The 6,920-nt window shown below is 35.5% G+C and overlaps 1 long non-coding RNA gene across 1 annotated transcript; it reads right to left on the bottom strand.

The window, feature by feature from the left end:
• Positions 1–3,676: 3,676 nt before the first annotated feature.
• LOC134646046 (uncharacterized) lies at positions 3,677–5,143 on the bottom strand. Its single transcript, XR_010096613.1, has 3 exons — positions 4,712–5,143; positions 4,492–4,595; positions 3,677–4,401 (listed from the first exon to the last, which is right to left on the bottom strand). It is a non-coding gene; the product is annotated as an uncharacterized LOC134646046 (long non-coding RNA).
• Positions 5,144–6,920: the final 1,777 nt, after the last annotated feature.

The following is a 6,920-nucleotide window of genomic DNA, read 5'->3' as shown; positions in this document are numbered from 1 at the left end:
CATTTTAACATTGGAGTCTATGGAGCAGTTGGAGGGAGGAGGCTGCGCATTGGTGACATTTATGAAAGAACCATAACACCTATTACAATAGTAAACACATTGGATGAAAGAGGACAGCGATGGCTACGTTTTGAGGGTAAAATGATGGCTGTAGAGCGAACGCTGCAGACACAGCAGCAGTTTTAAAAAATATTTTAAGATTAATTTTCGACCTGCTTCCACTCTGGCAGTTGAGCTGTCTCACTCTAGCCCCAACATTCCATCCCATACACACCCATTATAAACTCTGAAACGACTGAAAAAACATCATGAAACTTAAACTGGAACTGAAGAAAAAGTATAAAAGATATTGAAAAGATAAATACAAGTTGAATAGTTGAATGTCTTGTCTTCGTTTTAAAGTTTGAATGGTGGCTCTATGTCAACGTATGTGGAAGTAGTAAGAGTTTAAAAATGAATAAGTTGAAGGAGAATTTGAAGGGTCTCCCCATTGAAATACATGGCAAATTTTTGTTGGAAAAAGTTGAATAAAATTAAAAATATAAATGTTAAAAATGAGAAAAGTAGAAGCAGTCATGTCCAAAAGAAGAGGAATCTAACGGTGTTTGAATGGTTTTTCTAAGTTGAACGGTTTTGAAGGAGTTAGATGCCAAAAAACGTACGGAATATGAAATAATAATAATAAAGATTAGAAGAACAATACTGTGAATGCTTTTACAAGCATTCACACTAATAATAACTAGAAAGTGCATTTTCTGAAGAAACTGCAGTGTGAATGCTTGAATCTGAATGTATGCACTGAAATGAATTAATTGCTGAAGTTAAAAATGTTGAATGAGCTGGAAAATACAGAAATTTTCACCTGAAAACAAAAGTGCTGAACTGCTAAAAGCTGACAATCACACAGAAGAAGTTGGAAAAGAGCTGAAAAGTTTTTCAATAAAACTTAGAAAAACCTAAGAAATGAGAAAAGAAAATTTAGAGTCAAAAAACCTCTGAATGAATATTAAAAGTTCATATTCTTTGAATCACTGATGACTTTTTAAACCACACCGTTTAAAAAGTTTAAAAATCTGAGCTTTGAAAGACACAGAAGAAGTTAGAAAATAGCTGAAAAGTTTTTAAATTAAAATTAGAAAAACATAAGAAATAAGAAAAGGAAATTTAGAGTCAAAAAACCTCTTAATGAATATTAAAAGTTCATATTCTTTCAATAACTGAATGACTAAAATGTAATCCCTCCACTTGGATCCACACAGTTTAAAAGGTTTACATCTCTGAGCTTTGAAAGACACGGTGTTGGAAAGAGAAGAACGATGGCGACGTTTTGAGGGTAAAATGATATCTGTAGAGGAAACACTGTGGACACAGCAGCAGTTTAAAGAGAAGTGTTTAAGATGAATCTTGGCAGAGTGAGAGACAGAGCTCGTTAGGCAGGCAGGTGTGAGCCTGGTTGCTATAGTGACTGCACCCAATGGCTCCATACACACGCTCACAGACATGCACCTCACTTTTGCTGCTTAAAATGAACAGAAAAGTCAGGCCGAAACAAATCGTTCCCAAATGAAAAGTACACGTCGTATTGACAAAATTCTTTCACCGTGAGTGCCAGCAATGTCTAGTCTACTCAATTCTCAGTTTTCATGCCTGTGGAGTTTATTATATGGACGTGGTGACAGTGTAAAGACAACATGCTCTTCTGATTTTCAAACGAACTTTCTGAGCCATTTTAACATTGGAGTCTATGGAGGAGTTGGAAGGAGGAGGCTGCGCATTGGTGACATTTATGAAAGAACCATAACACCTAGTACAATAGTAAACACATTGGATGAAAGAGGACAGCGATGGCTACGTTTTGATGGTAAAATCATACCTGTAGAGCAAACGCCGCGGACACAGCAGCAGTTTTAAAAAAGATTTTAAGATTAATTATTTTGCTTCGCTCACTCTGCCAGTTGAGCTGTCTCACTCTAGCCCCAACATTCCGTCCCATACACACCCATTATAAACTCTGAAACGGGTGAAAAAACATCATGAAACTTAAACTGGAACTGAAGAAAAAGTATAACAGATATTGAAAAGATAAATACAAGTTGAATAGTTGAATGTCTTGTCTTCGTTTTAAAGTTTGAATGGTGGCTCTATGTCAATGTATGTGGAAGTAGATACAGTTTGAAAATGAGTAAGTTGAATGAGGATTTGAAGGGTCTCCCCATTGAAATACATGGGAAATTTTTGTTGAAAAAAGTTGAATAAAATTAAAAATATAAATGTTAAAAATGAGAAAAGTAGAAGCAGTCATGTCCAAAAGAAGAGGAATCTAACGGTGTTTGAATGGTTTTTCTAAGTTGAATGGTTTTGAATGAGTTAGATGCCAAAAAACGTACGGAATATGGAATAATAGATAATAAGAAAGATTACAACAACAATACTGTGAATGCTTTTACAAGCATTCACACTAATAAAGATTACAACAACAATACTGTGAATGCTTTTACAAGCATTCACACTAATAACTAGAAAGTGCATTTTCTGAAGAAACTGCAGTGTGAATGCTTGAATCTGAATGTATGCACTGAAATGAAATCATTACTGAATATTAAGCTAAAAATGTTGAATTAGCTGGAAAATACAGAATTTTTAACCTGAAAACAAAAGTGCAGAACTTTTGAAAGCTGGTTTTCACACAGAAGAAGTTGGAAAATAGCTGAACATGTTTAAAATATAAATTAGAAAAAGATGAGTAATGACAAAAGAAAATTTAGTCAGAAAACCTCTGAATGAATAACAAAAGTTCATATTCTTCTAATCACTTAAAGAGTGGAATTATGTATTATAAATCTCTAATTCATAAAAAAAATAATACAAATAAATGTAAAAACAAATTTGTTGAATTGAACTGAAAAGATGAACAAACATGCTGGAGAAAATACAAGCTTTAATATACAGCATAATGTTTTTACATACATCCATTTGTTTTGTATATCATAGAAAATAACATAAAAATCTTAAGTCATATTGTACAGCTTCTTTCTGAAAAGGACTTAAATTAATTCAACAAATTTTTTTTTTCCGAAATACAATAAAAATCATTTTAAAAAGAGACGTTTGCAATGTTTTAAGGTGTTAATAATCTGATCCTGTCATGTGTCTGTTCAACTTTAGTTTTTGGCACAGACTCGATTCTTAAAGAACAAATTACCAAATAATAAACAAATAAAATTGAAATTAAAGTAGCTTTTTTTGTTAAACACTTCACAGGAGAATAAATAAAAATAACTAAATTAAATAACCAAATAAAAATAATAAGCAACATATGAAATACATGAAAATTCAACTTTTAAAACCACAATCCTGAACCTTTAAATTGTGTTGGTTTCGTAGAACATGGCTGAACAGCTGTTAATATTGGTCTACTGAATCTACTGATCTGTCTACACATCTTTTTATTACTCATTCTTTTTTATGTTTTATTGTAAACAGTGTCCACACAGTGGTAAAAGAGAACTGTATAGAGATTTTTGAGTGAACTCAAACGAAAGCCTAAGGTGGTGACACAGTTTAACACATACAAATAATCAAATGAACACATTAGTCCTTTTTGTGAACATGGATAAATACGTATCATTAGTTTACAGCATTGTTCAGCCATGCCACTAAATGCTTTTTAACACTGTGTTTTAACCTGGGCTCAGACACGAAGTCCCAAATTTAGTTAGTCCCTGACTTTGAGTTGTGGTTATGACTAATTATTATACACAAGGCTTTATCTATCTGAACTCTAAGGACACAAATATGAAAAAACCTATACTTACCAGCTGATACCCCACACTACACACTAGGTGTGCCATGTGACCTGAAACTTTGGTACAAACTCATCATAATTATTCTGTTAACACTGTTTCTTTAACACTGTTTGTGTTGCTGTTCAGCAGTTTAAAATGTTTTAGATTGGATTACATGGAACAAATTTGAGTTCTCTTGGGGTTTTTTGTCTGTGTTTTGTTCTTAGCAGATTCTTTCTTTACATACTGTTGAATTACAGTTACCACATTTCTGGTCATATGACATCCCGAGTGCCCACTTAAAAAAATCCCCACAGTTAATTCAACATTAAAACAAAATAAAAATATGTTAAATAAATAAAGGTTTGCTCTGTGATGAAATATTAAATAAGCATACACTGTACAGAGCACTAACAATGAAAACAATCCTTTAGCCTGTCAGATCAGAGAGAGGCAGTCATTATGTCCATTTAAAACCTGTAATCAAAGAGCACAACATTTCTGTGAAACTATAAAGTCCCATATGATCCTCATCATGTCCAGTGACTTCAGAGTGGATCCTCCCTGTCATCCGGCCAGTGTTTGATGTGTGGCAAGCAGCACAGAAGCAGGATAGCTGAGGAGCAGAAAACAGGAACATATGTAGTTGTAAATGTAAATATCAGTGATACTTGTCTTGTCAAAGGGAATAAAATAATGAACTTACACACTCATTTAGGGAGGATCTTGACACTGCACAGAGGAGGCACAGTCAGTCTGACAATGATGGTGATCTGCAGGGATGTTTTCCTGCAGCAACATTCCTGCCGACTGGCCATATGATCCAGAGTAGTTGGTTTGTAATGAACAGAAAGGTGTATATGTTAGGTAGTGTGCACTTAGAGCTGGTCCTAAGAAACAAACACATCCTGTAATAAACTGAATACCTTTAGTAGTGCTGCTGCAAATATAAAGCCCTTCTATCATGTGTGGTTTCAAAGAAGATGTTTTGGAGGCTCAGTCACAGAAACTGTGCAGTCTGTTCAGTCCTGAGTGTCTCAGCTCTGAAGGGGATGGATCACAGAGGGAAACACCTGAGTACAGATATTAAAATACACTCAAAATAACACTCCTAAGGTCAAGTGAAAACACAATTTAAACACTTTACAAAGAATTAATACATGTTTTCGTGAAAATAATGTCATTAACCCTTTTTGTTGTGAGTAAATCTCACCGACTGCTTGTGGGACAAGCTAGAAGGAGGACTTATCACAGAATCTCTCCTGTGCTCCAGATGTGAAGTCTCATGCTCTGATCGTACGGCGAAGATGGTGATGATGAAGCCTCTCTGATCTGTGGCATTACAGTTTCTGGCTGCTATGTGCTTCACACTGTTGGATTTTACATGTGAAGCTTGGAGAAGACACAGGAGGACTGTGTCTCTCTTAACAAAAAAAAAAAAAACCTAACAACCTCCCACCGTACCCACCCACATTCAACTCCCACCTACCCACTCCACTCAACTCCCCAGCCTCACACCACCCAATGTCTATACAAATGTAGGGTATCAACTGGTAACAAAAAGCAAGTTTAACATATGTAGTGCATATGTAACACTGCTGAAACATTTCTGGCCAGAAATGTGCAGTTATCAGCCAGTGCATTTATCATCCCAGACCCAGACCCACCCTGATAAATGCACTGGCTGAAACATGATAAAAGCTCATAAAAATGTATGTTTCATTGAAAGATTTGTCCAAAAATATAATGATATACTTTTGAAAAAGTTTAAAGATTATAACAAACTGAAATCAATAACATTTTTGTAAATATTACTTCAAAATAGAGGCACAGATAAACTGGCTTAACTGTCATTATTGCTGTAATTAGATTTTTATTTTTATTTTTTTTATTTTTTTTTAAAGCAACCTTTAGTATGTGTTGTTCTCTCAGAAACAATGAAGAAGCTGTTGAACATTTATTTGCTGTGTGGGCAATCCTCTGGTCCACCCTCCCTCCCTCCCAGCCACAGTGAGACTGGGGCAGCCTGGCAGGATTTTGAAGCTTGGCTGCAGAGAGGATATGCCTACACTGTTTGTTTTAAACTGCTATATTTGATTTTTCTGACATTCATAGATTTCTCATTTTTAGATTTTCTGTAATACATAAAATTGTCATTTTTTACTGATATCATTACTTAATTCATTTAATTGTATTTTATGTAGACAATTCAAACATTATATTGCAATGCAGGGCGCTTTTTCTTAAGTCAACTTTTAAATATCGCTCTACTTTCTTAAGTCATTCAAAAATATAGAAATTACTTACTGTATTCAAAGATCTAGATCATGAATCATCACAGGACAATACACAGTATACAGGGTCATGGTAACTATGGTAGGTCTTCATGACTCCAGAATGGAGACATCGCTCTGGCTGAGAAATGAAAATTAGGTCAAGCAGTGTGTTCTTCTCTGTGGTAGGGGCAGTGATGACCTGTGCGTATCCCCTAGATTCAAACAGCTCCAGGATTGGTTTGTTTGCACTGGATAAAACATTCTCATTAAAATCACCACACACTATGATGGGATGACAGTCCATGATCTCTAATGAGTCTAATAGGCTTACCAGGTTTTTCAGGAATGGCCTCAGAGTGTAGTCTGGAGGTCTGTACACAACTGCAATCAGACCACTGACTGGTGCTTCAACCTTTAAAGCCAGAAATTCAAGGTCAGTTACATTATGGATGTACTGTTTTTCATGCACTTGAATGTCACTTTTCACATAAACAGCAACTCCACCACCACTTCTGTTTGCCATCAGGGGAAAGTTTGTGTAGGACAGGTGTCTGTTGCGTTTGAACAAATTGTAATTTTCCAAGTGGAGACTCTCTGCGACAAAAGAGCCCCGCAGGTGTGTTTCTGTTAGGCACAAAACATCTGCTAGACACAATTCATGGTGACTCTTGATGTCATTAATGTGAGCTGGCAGTCCCTCTGTATTATGATGAACAATGGTGAAAACCTCTGACCTGCTCAGTGTTTGTCTCACATGTAGAAGAGGCATCATGTCATCAAGGTTGGCTTGTCTCATGTTCTCAAGCGCTGCAGTGATTTCTGGATTGGTGAATATTTTTTTCTCCTCCATATCAAGAAG

Source organism: Pelmatolapia mariae, linkage group LG16_19 (assembly GCF_036321145.2).
Source record: "Pelmatolapia mariae isolate MD_Pm_ZW linkage group LG16_19, Pm_UMD_F_2, whole genome shotgun sequence".
Lineage (NCBI taxonomy): Eukaryota > Metazoa > Chordata > Actinopteri > Cichliformes > Cichlidae > Pelmatolapia > Pelmatolapia mariae.
This window is presented reverse-complemented; position numbering and strand designations above follow the sequence as displayed.